Source organism: Hyperoodon ampullatus, assembly GCF_949752795.1.
Source record: "Hyperoodon ampullatus genome assembly, chromosome: 4".
Taxonomy (NCBI): domain Eukaryota; kingdom Metazoa; phylum Chordata; class Mammalia; order Artiodactyla; family Ziphiidae; genus Hyperoodon; species Hyperoodon ampullatus.
The window spans coordinates 23,794,470-23,812,222 of NC_136917.1; the positions used below are offsets into that span (position 1 = coordinate 23,794,470).

General features: G+C 44.9%; 1 protein-coding gene across 1 annotated transcript in view; it reads left to right on the forward strand.

The window, feature by feature from the left end:
* Nucleotides 1-8,836: 8,836 nt before the first annotated feature.
* Nucleotides 8,837-17,753, forward strand: part of UIMC1 (ubiquitin interaction motif containing 1) — a 122,235-nt gene continuing 113,318 nt past the window's right edge. The window contains exon 1 of the mRNA XM_079703903.1: nt 8,837-8,869. The gene's annotated coding sequence lies outside the window, so the exon portion shown is untranslated. The remainder of the gene's footprint in view (nt 8,870-17,753) is intronic.

A 17,753-nucleotide genomic window follows, 5' to 3' on the forward strand; every position in this document is an offset into this window, starting at 1 on the left:
TTCCGTTGTATGTATGTACCACATCTTCTTTATCCATTCCTCTGTTGATGGACATTTAGGTTGCTTCCATGTCCCGGCTATTGTAAATAGTGCTGCAGTGAACATTGGTGTGCATGAATTTTTTTTTTAATTAAAAAAAATTTTATTTATTTATTTTTGGCTGCGTTGGGTCTTTGTTGCTGCGCATGGGCTTTTGCTAGTTGTGGCGAGCGGGGGGCTACTCTTTGTTGCAGTGTGCAGGCATCTCATTGTGGTGGCTTCTCTTGTTGCGGAGCACAGGCTCTAGCTGCACGGGCTCCAGTAGTTGTGGCACACGGGCTCAGTAGTTGTGGCACAGGGGCTTAGTTGCTCCGCATCATGTGGGATCTTCCCAGACCAGGGCTCGAACCTGTGTCCCCTGCATTGGCAGGCAGATTCTTAACCACTGTGCCACCAGGGAAGCCCCTTACCCATGATTTTAAAACCTAGCCATCCAATTCTATTGTTATGGAAATGTTCTCCAGCTATAAACCCAACTCTTCCATCCACGTCCATCCTGCTATCTGCTTCTCCCATGTGGATCCTTCTTCCTTCAGGTAGTGAGTTAGGGTTTGAGCACAAATAGGTAACTGGAATTCTGGCTTAGGAGGGACCATTACAAAGTGCTGGGGTGCTTTAATGCCAATTCTTTATCCTCCCAGTTTGAGTTCATACTCTCCTTCTGTTGCTAAGGAGAGGGTTAGGCAAGAGACATTAGAATTTTCTTCAGTAGGAAAATGAACAATTCTGACTCTGTACATTACCGTGCTGCTGAGCCTTGGGTCTCTGGTAGAAGGCCATTTTCTATCAGGAACTTGGCTAAAATTCCTTATGGGATGGACAAAGGGGTTGCTATGGTCCATGATGGACTTAGCTTGGGGTAAATAAATCCAGCACTCTGTCAACTGAGTGGAGGAAGCAAGAGTTTGTGCAGTGCGAGCCAGAGAGTTGTCTGTCCATCCTGTGGATAAGGGAAATAGGCATAGAAAAGCTAAGACAATTAGTAGCTTCACAGACGTACCAGTCAGGGTCATATTTAAATCACCCAGCATGGGCAGAGAAGTTCAGTGAATTCTGAAAGCAAGGGTGAGAGCAAAGAAGACAATAGTTATCAAAGTCTACCAGAGCATATCAATTATTCTGTAAGTGGATTGGAGTGCTGGAAGGGAAAAGGAAGATAGTGGCTATGGGTACTTAGCCTACGGTCTAAGAAATCTTTCTGTCCTTTTTGAATAAGAGCTTCAGGTCTTGGAGCGGCTCACTCATCCACCTGGAATTTTCAGGCTGTCCTGGGTCCTCTGGGTCCTGTGGAGACTCTGAGGAAGGGGTGGATCCACAGGGGTGGCTGGAATGTGGGTCTTCAGGTTCCTGTAACATATGGGTAGAGACAGGTTTAATCCTGGACAGATGAACCCAGCTGGTGACCCCCTGGAGTTTAACTGCCGTAGGAGTGCTCAGCAGGCCTTGGTAACGACCCTTCCATTTCGGGAGTAGCTGGTCACCAGGGGACTCATTTTTCCAGGTCTTTAAAAGCACCCAGTCTCCAGGGTTTACAACATGGTGATTGGGACTGTCATCTGGACAGGGCTGTACTCTGTTGCCATGCTCTTGTATAGCCTCTGGACCTGGCCTAGGTTTATAATGTATCTAAGATGAACCTGGGTTTCTGGGTCAGTTAGCATGTCCAGAGTAAGGAATGGCCTTCCATATGTCATTTCGAAAGGGTTTAACTTAGTCTTTGCTTTAGGGGCTGCTCTGACCCTTAAGAGGGCTGTTGGCAACAGGCGATACCACGACTCTGACGTTTCCTGGCTGAGTTTGCCTAAGGTTTTCTTTAGAGTATGATTAGCCTGTTCTACTTTTCCTGAGGACTGAGGTCCCCCAGATGAATGGAGGTGGTATTTAATTCCTGAAGCCTGTGAAAGCTGTTGTGTGACCTTTGTTACAAACGAGGGTCCATTGTCACTCTGAAGATGACGGGGCAGCCCAAATCTAGGAATAATTTCCTTTAGGTGTGCCTCAGCTACTTCAGTTGCCTTCTCTGTTCTGGTAGGGAGGGCCTCTATCCATCCAGTAAAAGTATCTATAAAGACGAGTAAGTATTTGAAGCCCTGGAAAGAGGGCATCTGAGTGAACTCTATTTGCCAGTCCTCTCCTGGGTAAGTCCCACGTCACTGGACTGGGCTAACGAGAGGGGGAGGCTTGAGGTTGCTTCCTGGATTATGAGTGGCACAAACAGCACAGGCTTGAGCAACTCTTTTAACTGTCTGCAGGAGCCCTTTTCCTGTAAAAACTCGGAAAACAGTTGTAGACATTGTGGGCTTCCCTGGTGGTGCAGTGGTTAAGAATCTGCCAGCCAATGCAGGGGACACGGATTCATGCCCTGGTCCGGGAAGATCCCACATGCCACGGAGCAGCTAAGCCCGTGCACCACAACTACTGAGCCTGCACTCTAGACCCAGCGAGCCACAATTACTGAAGCCCGTGTGCCTAGAGCCCATGCTCCGCAACAAGAGAAGCCACCACAATGAGAAGCCTGTGCACCGCAACAAATAGTAGTCCCCACTCACTGCAACTAAAGAAAGCCCATGCACAGCAATGAGGACCCAACGCAGCCCAAAATAAATAAATAAATAAATAAATTTATTTAAAAAAATTGTAGACATTGCATCTTTCCCCAGATGGAGAGAATCATGTAGCCCTTTAATAATTTTCCAATGGTCAGAGAGAGGTATGAGCAATTTCTGATCTATGTGCCACCAGCCATCTGTTCTCTTAGTTCCCCCTCTGTCTCGTGCCCAGTTCTCTTCAGAAGTCGAGTACCTGGGTATAACGTTAGACGGGGTAAGGGATGGGATTAATGCCATTTCTGTTATGGGCATCAGGGCTGCTTTCTTTGCTTCCCTATCTTCCCTGTTGTTTCCTTGGGAAATTTGAGGAGTTCCCTTTTGGTGCCCATAGCAGTGAATGACTGCTACCTGTTGCTGCTTTTTGAACTGCTTCCATGAGATGTAAAATCTCAGCCCCATATTTTATAGGGGAGTTTCTTGCATTTAGAAGCCCTCTCTCTTTCCATATAGCTGCGTGGGCACGCAAAACAAGGAAGGCAACCTTGAGATTGAGTACAGTAAACCATTTGGCGTCCTCAGGGATTTGGGTTAATTAGGTTATAAGGATGGCCATGAGGGGATGTATAGGGACCACTGTGTCATTTACTGCTCTAAGGTCTTGTACCATCCTATGTTCCCTGTTTGGCTTAACAACTGGCAGAACAGGAGCACTGCACGGAGACTGGCAGGACACCAAGAGACATGCCTTAAGAATTTATCTATGAGGGGTTGTAAACCCTTCTTTGCTTCCAGCTTTATGGTATATTGTCTTTTGTTAGGATAGGCAATTTCTGGCCTAAGGCTAATTCTTACAGGTTGGGCATTATGGCCCTTCCAAGGATTCCTTTGTCCCATGCTGAAGGGTCCACTGCCTGCAGAATATGGCTGGGAATAGGACCTTGCTCTTCTGGCTGGTCCGTCTTAGTCAGAGTTAATACAAGGGGTGGCTCGGGGCCTCCTAACCGGAGCTCAGAAGGGCTCCCCAAGGGAGCTCAGAAGGGCTCTCCCCAGTAGTGGGGTTGCACACGCAGGTACAACTAAAAAGCCATGTGAAACTAACCGCTGCTCAAATTGGCAAGTGAGAGGCCCAGTAAAGTAATGGGTGCGAGGCTTTCTGTTGACACCAGTCACGGTACAGCTTTTGGAGGAAGGAGGTCCAGTGTAAGAAATTAAGACAGAGTAAGTGGCTCCTGTATCAATTAAAAAAATTGATTTTCTTACCTGCCACATCAAGGACTACCCGGAGGTCCTTGATGGAGATAGATATCTTGTTGGGGGGAGGTGCCAGAATCCCCAGGCTGCCTCAGTTGTCCAGCATGGCCATCTCGGGAGTGGGCCTTCCCCTTCGGGACTGAGGGCAGTCCCTCTTCCAATGACCTGTTTGTTTACACACTGGGCACGGCCCGGGGGGCTCTTTCTGGCAATCTCAGGCCCAGTGGCCAGTTGACTTGCATTTGTAGCACTCCCCCTTGTTGGTCTTACCTCCAGACCGATAGTTTGACTTTTCTTGGCCTCCTTGGGTTATTCTGAGGTCGTAAGCCATGGCTGACAGCAACAGCTATCAGTTTTGCATGAGCCCTGGCCTGTCTTTTCTCATGTTGGGTTCTCTCTGCTTCCCCAGCTTGATCTCAGTTATTAAGTACCCCAAAGGCCACATCTAGGAGTTGGGGCATGGGGGCTTGTGAGCCAAATTGTAACTTCTGGAGTTTCTGTCTACTATTAGGTGCGGACTGGCTGATGAAGTGTTGTCCCAGAAGGGACTGACCTTTGGAAGTGGAGGAATCTCTGTTGGTATCCTTTTTTTTCTTTTAATTTCTTTATTTTATTTCTTTATTTTTTTGGCTGTGTTGGGTCTTCGCTGCTGCACGTGGGCTTTCTCTAGCTGTGGCGAGCGGGGGCTACTCTTCGTTGCGGTGCACGGGCTTCTCATTGCGATGACCTCTCTTGTTGTGGAGCACTGGCTCTAGGTGCGTGGGCTTCAGTAGTTGTGGCATGTGGGCTCAGTAGTTGTGGCTCACGAGCTCTAGAGCACAGGCTCAGTAGTTGTAGAGCACGGGCTTAGTTGCTCCGTGGCATGTGGGATCCTCCCGGACCAGGGCTCGAACCCGTGTCCCCTGCATTGGCCACTGTGCCACCAGGGAAGTCCCCAAATTTCCAATTCTTAAGGATACACTCTAGAGGTGTCTCTTCTGGCTTGGAGGGGGATCCTCCCATGCTGAGTAACCTGCAACCGAGAACACGAGAATACTCCTAGAATTGAATCTGGTGTCCTGGAAACATTTACCAGGAGACTTTAACCTAAAGGGGTTCAGGGCGTCCCCCAAATTCCCTTTGAACCTGATGGGGTTTCAAGCGACCTCTACTCTCCCATCAATTTTTGACCAGACGTCTCTGGCCTTCCTTTGTACCTTGTGCAGGGCATCTCCCTCAGCACGGCCAGAGAAGGGCTTTTGAATCAGTGCAGACCGGTTGCCAGGGCTTTCCTTAAGAGGGATCCCTTGTATACAGAGCTTATGTCCTATGATAAGTCTTCCAACGCTGGGGTGTATTCCTTGCGACTGAGCATCTACAAAATTTGTAATTCGGGCTCCTGGGTAGCGGCCAGCCCGATAGGCTGTCTGTAGCAGTGTGTAGGCTGTCAAGGCCTGGAGTGATGGGGCTGATAGATGCAAAGACAAACCCTTGGAAAGATTGGAGTTGGGTGCTGTGGAAGATGTCATGGGTTTCAAGGCTCGAGGGCCGGGAGGTATAGAAATTCTCATAGTAAATCTCTGGGCATTGAGTGAGGTGAGAGACTAGACAACAGAAGAATCCAAAATCCTTTGCCCTATCTGTCTGGCAGCTAAGTTAGAATTGGGAATTGTCTGACAATTTTGTCTGACACAGGGGTTTGGCAGGGGCGGGGATGCAGTTTAGGAATAATATCCAGGACATCCTTCCCTAAAAGGGCACGGAGATACGAAGTGAGAAAGAGACCTTGTTGTGCGAGTAAGGTGGGAAGGAAAGGTGTAGTGGAGGGTTCCTTATGGGACAGAGGGAGGGAGAGCAAGAGAGACCCCTGGGGCTCCTGCACAGTCGGAAATCATGTTTCCACCACGTCCCAAAGGACAGTGTCAGCTGCCACCCAAGTGTTATTTGAATCTGCATGGCCTGGGAAATTCCCCTGCCACCCCCTATGTTTTTGGGGGGAGCCACGAGGCTGTGAGCAGACAGAGCAAGAGTGAAAGTCAGGGGCCTCAAGCCACAGCTGGGTGAAGCCCGCGGTTTACCTTGACTTCCCAAATTCCTGGGTTTCGGTACCAAATATGATCACGGGTGGCCTTGGCCTGCAGTGGCTTGAAGCAGGATTTCAGTTCCCGGCCAGTGATTGAGGTCAGGTTCCGGCAGTGAGAGCACCAGATCCTAGCACTAGAACGGTCGTCAGTGACAAAGCCCTGGCCGTACGGCTTTGCAGAGAAAGAATCCCCACAAAGACAGAAAGTAGTGAAACAAGTAAAGTATTTATTAAGAGAAAAAAAGAGTACATTATGTGTGGATAGACACATGGGCGGGGCTCAGAGAGAGAGTCGTACCCTCACGGCAGCTTGAAGCACTTTTATGGGGCATTTCTTCTATGTTTCCTTTGACCAATCATTTTGATTTGCCTGGTTCAGAGTCCATATTTGGTGTATCTCAGGATTTTCCCATGTGTGCATGCACATCTCTTAGCCAAGATGGATTCTACTGAAGAGGCCTATGGGTAGTGAGCATTAGTTGCCATCACTTAGCATCACTTCTCTTTTGACCTCCAAGGAGCCTTTCTGTGCATGTATAGTTGGGGAGGTCTCCTGACTTCAAGAATGAGGAATATAGGGACTTGCCTGGTGGCGCAGTGGTTTGGAGTCCGCCTGCCATTGCAGGGGACATGGGTTCGATCCCTGTTCCGGGAAGATCCCACATGCTGTGGAGCAACTAAGCCCGTATGCCACAACTACTGAGCCTGTGTGCCACAACTACTGGAGCCTGCGTGCCTAGAGCCTGTGCTCCGCAACAAGAGAAGCCACTGCAACAAGAAGCCCACGCACCGCAACGAAGAGTAGCCCCTGCTCGCCACAACTAGAGAAAGCCTGCGTGCAGCAACAAAGACCCAATGCAGCCGAAACTAACTAAATAAATTTATTTTAAAAGAAAAGAATGAGGAATATGTGGTCTCTTATCGTCTATCCCAGGAGGGCCTAGCCTCCTCTCTCAATTTTTCTGTTATTTCCGTCTCAGAGTATTGGTCCACGAGGAACGAACTCAAACTGTTTGCCCTGGGGGCCCATGTGTCTCCTGCCTCAAATTGGGGTTAGAGGAAGCAGAGGAAGAATTGACTGAGCTGGATTTTGGCGGATCAATTGGAGGTAGTTGAGTTGAGGGAATAGGGCATTCCAGAATAAAATGTTACAAAAAAAGTACTAAGAATAATGTACCTATAGTTCAGCTACCCAACTGTTAACATTTTGTTTAGTTTTCTTCTTTTTTTTAAAGAAATCATGACAGACCTCTCAGAAGTGCTCTTTATTCCTCCTTTCCATTTATCCTGGCTTCCACCCCTCCGCACTCTCCTGCCGTCATATTATCACAGTGTGTATTCATATATTCATCTAGTTCATTTTCTATACTTACACACATATATTTTCCATAATCAGTATATACTGTCATTCTATGTATTTTTAAATTTACATAAATCATTTCACATGTACACATAACAGAGCCACAAGGCTAAAACTAACGAATGATTTCTAAACTGTTTTTCCCATTCTCTCCCTCCTTTGCTGGGAACTAAAACTTAAATTCTTTGTTACTGTGCATTCTTTGTTACTGATTAATGTGGGCGGGCATTCTTGCTGTTTTTGCTTGTTCCTCTGATCTTAACTCCAGCCCCAAGACTTTGCTTTAAATACACCAGCTTTCTCCCCAGAAGGCAGGTCATAGTTTTCAAGGCGCTAGTCTGCTACCCTCCTCATTTGCTGGCAAATCAATACATTTCTCTTTCCTTTATCCTCAAAACCTTGTCCTCATTATTCTCATTTGGCGAGGGGACAAGGACGGAATTTTCGGTAACATATTCGTTGACACGTTGCTATTTCAACAACTCTTACGAGCTGTCAAATGTTGATACGTATAGGACTCATTTATTAGTTTTAGTTGTTGTAATATTTTATTGTAGGAACATACCACATTTTATTCATTCATGTCTTATTGTACATTTCCTTTGTTTTCATTTTTCACAGGGAAGTGGGCTTGAACATGAACATTTCTTCTGCACACCTGTACACATGAAATTGCTGGGTCATAAAATGCACATTTTAAATTTCACCAAAAGTGGCTATTCTAATTTTGCTTCCACCTGGCATCTCTAAGAGTTTCCATTTCCCAGATTTCCTTTTTCCCCTGAAATGGGAAGACTTTAACTTAACATTTACCATCCAGAGATAGTTTTCAAGTGGTCTTATCAGATAATTTCAGTCTAACTTTATTTATATACATTTATTTATTTAGTTTTGGCTGCATTGGGTCTTCTTTGCTGTGCACAGGCTTTCTCTAGCTGTGGCAAGCGGGGACCACTGTTCATTGGGGTGCACGGGCTCTAGGCACCCACGGCCTTCAGTAGTTGTGGCACACAGGCTCAGTAGCTGTGGCTCGTGGGCTCTAGAGCACTTGTGGCACATGGGCGTGGTTGCTCTGCGGCATGTGGCATCTTCCCGGACCAGGGCTTGAACCCGTGTCCCCTGCGTTGGCAGGCGGATTCTTAACCACTGCGCCACCAGGGAAGTCCTCAGTCTAACTTTAGATACATGCAAAGACAGGGCCAGAGGTGGCTTGATGTGGCAGAGAAGCCTTTGAAGGTTTAACTGTAGGGTTTCGGGGACCCTGTTACTACTCTTTAGTTTCCCTCAAAGCACTAGCAAATGATAAAGCAAACGAACAAACTGCGAGACCACCGGGAGGTGCCCAGTATGCCCTTGGAGATGGAATCCACCTCGCGCTGATGGCGCCCCCCACCTCACACGGTTGGTATGTCCTGGCGGCAGTCTCCCCCCGCAGTGCGGGTTGGTTCCGTCCCCGGACGCCCGCGCATGCGCCGAGAGCTTGTCTCCCCGCGGTACCTCAGGCGAGCTTCGCGCGCGCTCGCCGCCCCTAGTTCCTAAAGTGCTGCGGACGCTCGCGACCGGCGGCACCCGAGAAGAGGGGCTCAGCGAAGCGGCGGGGACCGGTCGGTGAGTACTTGCCGCTTCGGTACACCTCCCGCCCGCCTGCTTCCCGCCTCCTTCTCACCGTCAGGGGTGCCGCGGCCCGCTCCTCTCCCGGAGGGGCGCCTTTGACTTGGGGGTAGGGCCTTCTCCACGGTGAGGCGGGTCTCTCCGGACGCCGAGGTGGGCGCCTCCTGAAGGGACGGCCCTTTGGGACGGCGGGGTAGGCCCCTTGCAAAACCGGGGATGGCCCCTCAGGATACTGGGCGCCTCTCGAGGCCGGGTGGGCCCCTGGTGACGCCGGATGGGCTTCCGCCCTCGGGTGCCCGGACCGCGCCCCTCACACACAGGGTGCGGTCTTCACTCTCCCCGGCGTCCCCCGGCGAAGGGCTCTGGTTCCCGCCAGCCCCTCGAAGGCGTCTTCCTCACGCTGAGCACCCCGCGAGCGGCCTCCGTCCGTGCAGCCTCCTTCCGCGGGGTCCCACAGCCGGGACTTCTCGTGGAGTCAGGGCGACTGGGCCCCTCCGCCCCTTTCTCCTCACGCTCCCTCCCTACTTCAGGCTACTGTTTTGTTGGTGAGTGATCTAGTTTTTTTGCCCAGATATAAAGTTGTTCCTTGGGAATCCTTATCATCATTTACCACTTTCCTCTCCCACAGAACTAGTATGTTTCCGCGCTGTACGATGATAGTGTTTCAGGTCTTTTACACATTTGTTGAATCTTCACGACAATCTTGTGAGATGGGTACTCTTATCCTCCTCACTTTACATATTAGATAACTGAGGATCGAAGACACACATGGCTTAAGTCGTTGAGCTGCTTTTGACTCCAGCCAGACTGACTCCAATGTTCTTGTTCTTGTATTTAGTCACTGAGAATGAGTAACACCCAGGAAAAAGTGAAAGTTTATGCTACTGTCTTTATTTTTTTCCTGTCAGAGGCAGTGCCTTTTAGTTGAATCCAAAAATGTATCTCTTTGGAATCAGACACATCGCGCTTCAATTCCCAACTTTACCATTTACGAACTTAAGAAATTACCAGCTGTTTGATTTTGAATGTTTCCTAACGTGTAAAGTCGTGATAAAAATAACGTAAAATAATGATGCCTACCACATAGAGTTATTGGGAGGAGTAACCTCTATAATGCATGTGAGGTACCTAAAATAGTGTCCAAGGACTCAGTAAATAACTGTAATTATTTCTCAGTGTGTTTGGATTCTGTTTTTACACACTTGTCCTAAACTGAGGCTGAGTATAAACTGGAAAATAGAGCATCAGGTGTGTGTGTGTGTGTGTGTGTGTGTGTGTGTGTGTGTAGGTGTGCGTTTACCTTTTTTTTAAATTGCAGAAACAGTCAAGCTGATCAGTTGATGAAGAGCTTGGTACCAAGTTTCTTGAATGGTGACTTATTTAGGCGTAAAAGTCAATCATTCATAGAGGACTGTTAAGGTCTCTATGCCCCCAAGCTTTCAGAGCAATTTTGACAGGTTTGGTAGGGAGAATGTCAAGATTTTAAATTATCTTGTCAGTGATTGGTCTTCATATAGATCAAGATGGTGGAAGTGCTGAACAAAAAAGAAAAATAATATCTTCCAAATTGGAGATTTTCAAGGACACTACCAACCTGTGATGTAACAAGTCTCATTTTTGGGTCACCTTTCCTGCTTGTGCATTCTTTAGAGACGTTTTGTTTCTAACTGTCATGATTAAGAAGAGACTGTTGGCATCTAGACACTGTTCCTTCTTTGCAGACACAGTGGTAATTCATTCTGTAGCCTCTGTTCAAGTAATTGAAGATAAGCCATTATTTTAGTGATTTTAATTTTTTTTTTTCATTTTAAAGGGTAGCAACTTAAATAGTAGTTGAATTATATGTTAGGTTGTTCATTTAAATTGGCTGAGCAGTGACCTTTTTACTCTTAGAATTTCTGTGGAAATAGTGTGGCTAAATCTCATGAAGCACTGGGATTTTGAAATCTGTGGGGTGCCTCTACTTAACACTTCTTACTGATCCCTTATCTGCTGTGATTCTTTGAAAACCCATTTTGAACCTGAAGGTGGTTCTGTGCTAGGGAGAAGAGTTTTTACTTGTTTAAATATCTTTAAGGAATTACATGTATTTGGTGGTGTAGCTACCACTGCTATCATGTTTGAACATCCTGGTTTAAATAACTAAATGTACAGGAAACACTTAAAAAGATGAAAACTATTCCTTACAAGATGTTTTCCTAGGGAACTATGATTCCTCCAGTCTTCCCCCATACTTATCCCTACCTATTCATGATATTCTTTTAGATTCAAGGATCACCTTAAGTCTTATTATTCTCCATATAGCTTCCTACAGCCTATAATAATTTTAGCCTTCTGTGCCTTTATATAGCATTTAGTAATTTAAATATATATAATTTAAATGTATATTTTATTGAATTATATTTAATAATTTAAATATATAAATTATATGCTATAATTTAAATATAAGCATTAAAGTATAATTCATCTAATATTTATGTGTGGATACCTTACATTAGGCAGCAGTTCTAGTTGGAAGAAATCCAAAGATTAAGTCATGGAGTATTGGGAGTCAGGATTTGGAGTCAAGACACATGTGCAAGTGCCTGCTTTGTGGCTTTGGGCAAGTTACTTTTCTGAACCTATGTTTCCTCATAATAATTATATATACTTCTTAGGTTTTTATGAGGATTAATTAAAATATTCACTCACAAATACTTATTATTAAAAAAAGCCTTTCTTAAAAAAGTATTGTTGACATACAGTGAAGTGAACCAACCTTAATTGTATAGCTCACTACATACATCCATGTAACTGCTACCCAAATAAAGATATGGAACACTTCCAGCACCTCAGAAGGGTCACCTGTGCCCCTTCCCAGTCAGTACCCTCCAGAGATAACTAGTGTTCTGACTTGGTCACAGTAGGTTAATTTTTTTTAAACAGCTTTATTGAGATATAATTCATATACCATACAATTTACCCACTTAAATATACAATTCAGTGGCTTTTAGTATTTTCACAGTTGTGTAACCATCACAACAACCAATTTTAGAACATTTCTTCACCCCAGAGAGAAACTCCATACCCCTAAGCCATCAGTACCAATCCCCCGAGCCCTAAGCAATCACTGATCTACTCTCTGTCTATATAGATTTACCAATATGGATATTTCATGTAAATGGAGTCATACAGTATGTGGTCCTTCTGGCTTCTTTTTACTTAGCATGATGTTTTCAAGCTTTATGTATGTTGTTACATGTATCAGGCTTCATTTCTTTTTATTGCTGGATAATTTTCCATTGTATGGATGTGACATTATTCCTTCATCTGTTGATGGACATTTGGGTTGTTTCCATTGTGGGGCTCTCATGAGTAATGCTGCTTTGTGAACATTTATGTACAAGATTTTGTGTGGACATAAATTTTAATTTCTTCTGGCTATTTACCTAGGAGTGGAATTGCTGAGTCGTATGGTAACTCTAATTTTAACATTTTGAGGAACTGCTAGACTGTTTTCGAAAGAGGCTTCACTATTTTACATATCCACCAGTAGTGTATGAGGGTTCAATTTCTCCAAATCCTTGCCAACACTTGTTATTGTATGTCTTTTTTAATTTTATTTTTAAATTTTTTATAAGTTTTAAAAAATGTTTTACTTATTTTATTTTTATTTATTTTTGGCTGCGTTGGGTCTTCGTTGCATGCAGGCTTTCTCTAGTTGCAACTGCGAGCGGGGGCTACTCTTCGTTGCTGTGCATGGGCTTCTCATTGCGTTGGCTTCTCTTGTTGCGGAGCATGGGGTCTAGTCGTGCGGGCTTCAGTAGTTGTGGCTCTCGGGCTCTAGAGCTCAGGCTCAGTAGTTGTGGCGCATGGGTTTAGTTGCTCCGCGGCATGTGGAATCTTCCCGGACCAGGGCTCGAACCCATGTCCCCTGCATTGGCAGGCGGATTCTTAACCACTGCGCCACCAAGGAAGCCTTATTGTATGTCTTTTTGATCATACACCCATTCTGGTGTGTGTAAAGTGGTATCACATCGTGGTTTTGATTTGCATTTCCCTGATGGCTATTCGTATTAAACATCTTTTCACGCATTTGCTTGTCATCTGTAAATAATCTTTGGAAAAATGTGTACTTCGATTCTTTGGCTAATTTTTTTTTGTGGTATGCGGGCCTCTCACTGTTGTGGCCTCTCCCGTTGCAGAGCACTGGCTCCAGACGCTCAGGCTCAGCAGCCATGGCTCACGGGCCCAGCCGCTTTGCGGCATGTGGGATCCTCCCGGACTGGGGCACGAACCCGTGTCCCCTGCATCGGCAGGCGGACTCTCAACCACTGTGCCACCAGGGAAGCCCTTTTTTTTTTTTTTGATTGTGGAAATCGTCCACGTTTTATTCAGTATGAGAGAAAAAGCAACAGAAAAGAGATTACATTCAGTGTGATTTTCAGCATCCTAGAAACACCATTATTTATGTAGAGCAGAGATAAAGTTGTAAGCAGATAATGTGGCAATGGATTTCACCTTATTCTGGCACAACCTAATTTTGGCTGCCTTACCAGGTGAATCCAGTAAACAGAGACCCTCTTTTCAAACCAGTCTTAGGGGACGTGCTACTATTCTTACTACTGTTAGCCTCTTCTCATCAGGTCACCCTTTATTCCTGTAGCCCTATCTACTCACTAGATAGCGTTTCAGTTTTCTGTTCTCTAAAGGTTCCAAAAGAGTCTGTCTGTTGATTTCATCACCCAAAACCGAGGTATATGGATGAGTCAGTGTGTATGTGTGTATGTGTGTGTGTTCATGAGAGAGACAGAGATAGAGCAAAGACATAGTAGAGGGAGAGAGAAAGAAAGAGAGGGAAAGTTATAAAAATAATCCCTTTTACGGTTTTGTTTTTCAAGTATGGGACTATGTTGTTTTTTTTCCTTTTAGTTTGTTTAATTAATTAATTAATTAATTTTTTTGGCTGTGTTGGGTCTTCATTGCTGCATGCAGGCTTTCTCTAGTTGTGGCGAGCGGGGGCTGCTCTTCATTGTGGTGTGCGGGCTTCTCATTACGGTGGCTTCTCTTGTTGCAGAGCATGGGCTCTAGGCGCGCGGGCTGCAGTAGTTGCAGCACATGGGCTCAGTAGTTGTGGCACGTGGGCCCTAGAGCACGTGGGCTTCAGTGGTTGCCGTGCATGGGCTCAGTAGTTGTAGCTCGCGGGCTCTAGAGCGCAGGCTCAGTAGTTACAGCACACAGGCTTAGTTGCTGTGTGGCATGTGGGATCTTCCTGGACCAGGGTTTGAACCCATGTTCCCTGCATTGGCAGGCGGTTTCTTAACCACTGCGCCACCAAAGGAGTCCCCGGGACTATGGTTTTGGATCAGCATAGTCTCTGGTTTTTTTAAACCAAAATATTTTCTAATAAAACTCCTCCAGGGCTTCCCTGGTGGCGCAGGTGGTGGTTGAGAGTCCGCCTGCTGATGCAGGGGTCATGGGTTCGTGCATCAGTCTGGGAAGATCCCACGTGCCGCGGAGCGGCTGGGCCCGTGAGCCATGGCCGCTGAGCCTGCGCGTCCGGAGCCTGTGCTCTGCAACGGGAGAGGCCACAACAGTGAGAGGCCTGCGTACCGCAAAAACAAACAAACAAACAAACAAAAACTCCTCCAAATTTTGCTTATTTGGCATGGGATCACTTCTCTAGTCTTTAGTGATGATTTGAAAATTCCTGTTTTTTTAAAATTAATTTTTATTGAAGTATAGTTACTTTACAATGTTGTGTTAGTTTTTGCTGTACAGCAAAGTGAATCAGCTATATGTATACATATAGCCCCTCTTTTTTGGATTTCCTTCCCATTTAGGTCACCACAGAAAATTGAGTAGAGTTGCCTGTGCTGTACAGTAGGTTCTCATTAGTTATCTGTTTTATACATAGTAGTGTATGTATGTCAGTCCCAGATTCCCAATTCATCCCGCTCCCTCCTTCCCCACCCTGGTATCCATACATCCATTCTCTACATCTGTGTTTCTATTTCAGCTTTGCAGATAAGTTCATCTGTATCATTTTTCTGGATTTCACATATAAGCAATATTATACGATATTTTTCTCTTTCTGATTTACTTCACTCTGTATGACAGTCTCTGGGTCCATCCACGTCTCTGCAGATTGCACAGTTTCATTCCTTTTTATGGTTAATATTCCACTGTATATATGTACCACATCTTTATCCATTTTTCTGTCGATGGACATTTAGGTTTGCTCCATGTCCTGGCCATTGTAAATAGCGCTGCAGTGAACATTGGGGTGCATGTATCTTTTTGAATTATGGTTTTTTCCGGGTATATGCCCAGGAGTGGGATTGCTGGGTTATATGGCAGTTCTGTTTTTAGTTTTTTAAGGAACCTCCGTGCTGTTCTCCATATTGTCTGTATCAATTTACATTCCCACCAACAGTGCAAGAGTGTTTCCTTTTCTCCACAGCCTCTCCAGAATTTATTGTTTGTAGATTTTTTTGATGATGGCCCCTCTGACTGGTGTGAGGTGATACCTCATTGTAGTTTTGATTTGCATTTCTCTAATAATTAGTGATCTTGGGCATCTTTTCATGTGTTTATTGGCCACGTGTATGTCTTCTTTGGAGAAATGTCTATTTAGGTCTTCCGCCCATGTTTTGATTGGGTTGTTTGTATTTTTGATATTGAGCTGCATGTGTTTTTGTATATTTTGGAGATTAATCCCTTGTCAATTGCTTCGTTGGCAAATATTTTCTCTGGTTCCGAGGGTTGGCTTTTCATTTTGTTATAGTTTCCTTTTATGTGCAAAAGCTTTTAAGTTTAATTAGGTCCCATTGTTTATTTTTGTTTTTATTTTCATTAGTCTAGGAGGTGGGTCTTTTAAAAAAGATCTCGCTATGATTTATGTCAGAGAGTGTTCTGCCTATGTTTTCCTCTAAGAGCTTTATAGTGTCCGGCCTTACATTTAGGTCTTTAATCCATTTTGAGTTTTATTCTTGTGTATGGTGTTAGGGAGTGTTCTAATTTCATTCTTTTACATGTAGCTGTCCTGTCCAGTTTTCCCAGCACCACTCTGGCTAATTTTTTTTTTTTTTTTTGCGGTACGCGGGCCTCTCACTGTTGTGGCCTCTCCCGTTGCGGAGCACAGGCTCCGGACGCATGGGCTCAGTGGCCATGGCTCACGGGCCCAGCTACTCTGCAGCATGTGGGATCTTCCCAGACCGGGGCACGAACCCGTGTCCCCTGCATTGGCAGGCGGACTCTCAACCACTGCACCACCAGGGAAGCCCACCACCACTATAATCAAGATACAGAACACTTATCTCAGGAGGTACCCTTGTGCCCGTTATCAGTCATTTCTCTCTCTCCCCCAGTCTGCCCTGAGGCAATTACTTGTTTGTTTTCTTTTCACTATTGATTATATTAGTCTTTTCTAGAATTTCATATACAGGCATATCTCAGATCTTGTGGTTCCTCACGCTGGTCAAAATGACTATCAAAAAGTCTACAAATAACAAATGCTGGAGAGACTGTGGAGAAAAGGGAACCCTTTTACACTGTTGGTGGGAATGTAAATTGATGCAGCCACTATGGAAAACAGTTATGGAGGTTCCTTACAAAAGTAAAAGTAGAGATACCATATGATCCAGTAATCCTACTCCTAGGCATATATCCAGAAAAGATGAAAACTCTAATTTGACCTGCTGTATAAAACAACAAAACCTCTAATTTGAGAAGATACAGACACCCCAATGTTCATAACAGCACTATTTACAGTAGCCAGGATATGGAAACAACCTAGATGCCCATCAATAAATGATTGGTTTAAGAAGATGTGGAGAGTGTGTGTGTGTGTGTGTGTGTGTGTGTGTGTGTGTGTGTGTGTGTGTGTGAAATGGAGTATTACTCAGCCATGAAAATGAATGAAATAATGCCATTTTCAGCAACATGAATGGCCCTAGAGATTATCATACTAAGTGAAGTCAGACAGAAAGACAAGTATATAATAATACTTATATGTGGAATCTAAAAAATAATACAAATGAATCTGTATATAAAACAGAAACAGACTCACAGACATAGAAAACAAACTTACGGTTACCAATGGGGAAAGGCAAGGGTGGGGAGGGATAAATTAGGAGTAGGGGATTAACAGATACAAACTACTGTACATAAAATGGATAAGCAGCAAGGATTTACTGTATAACACAGGGAACAACAATATTTGGTATCTTATAATAACCTGTAAAGGAAAATAATCTGGAAAAAAAAAAAACGGAATCACCTTGCTGTACACCTGGAACCAACACAGTATTGTAAATCATCAGTAAAAAATTTATCTATTAGCTTAATATTTTCTTCTTTTCTGTGTGATTTCTTCTATTTCTTCAAGACTTAAGTCATTAAAAAATATGCATTAAGAATAGAAATTTGTTTGTGTTTAGCTTTGATTCTTATGATAGGGAATGATTTTGTGAATGACTCTGGATTGGAAGTGTTTGGGTGTACCTTTTATTACTATCCTCCCTTAATACTAGGATTGTACAGACTTTTTTTTTTTTTTTTTTTTTTTTTTTGTGGTACGCGGGCCTCTCACTGCTGTGGCCCCTCCCGTTGCGGAGCACAGGCTCTGGATGCGCAGGCTCAGCGTCCGTGGCTCACAGGCCTAGCCTCTCCGTGGCACGTGGGATCTTCCCAGACTGGGGCACAAACCCGTGTCCCCTGCATTGGCAGGCGGACTCTCAACCACTGCGCCACCAGAGAAGACCTATTTTATTTTTTTAAAATTGCTTTGCCTTAAAAAAATAATAATAATTTGGTTGCATTGGGTTTTAGTTGTGGCAGGCAGGCTCCTTATTTGTGGCATGCGAACTCTTAGTTGCAGCATGCATGTGGGACCTAGTTC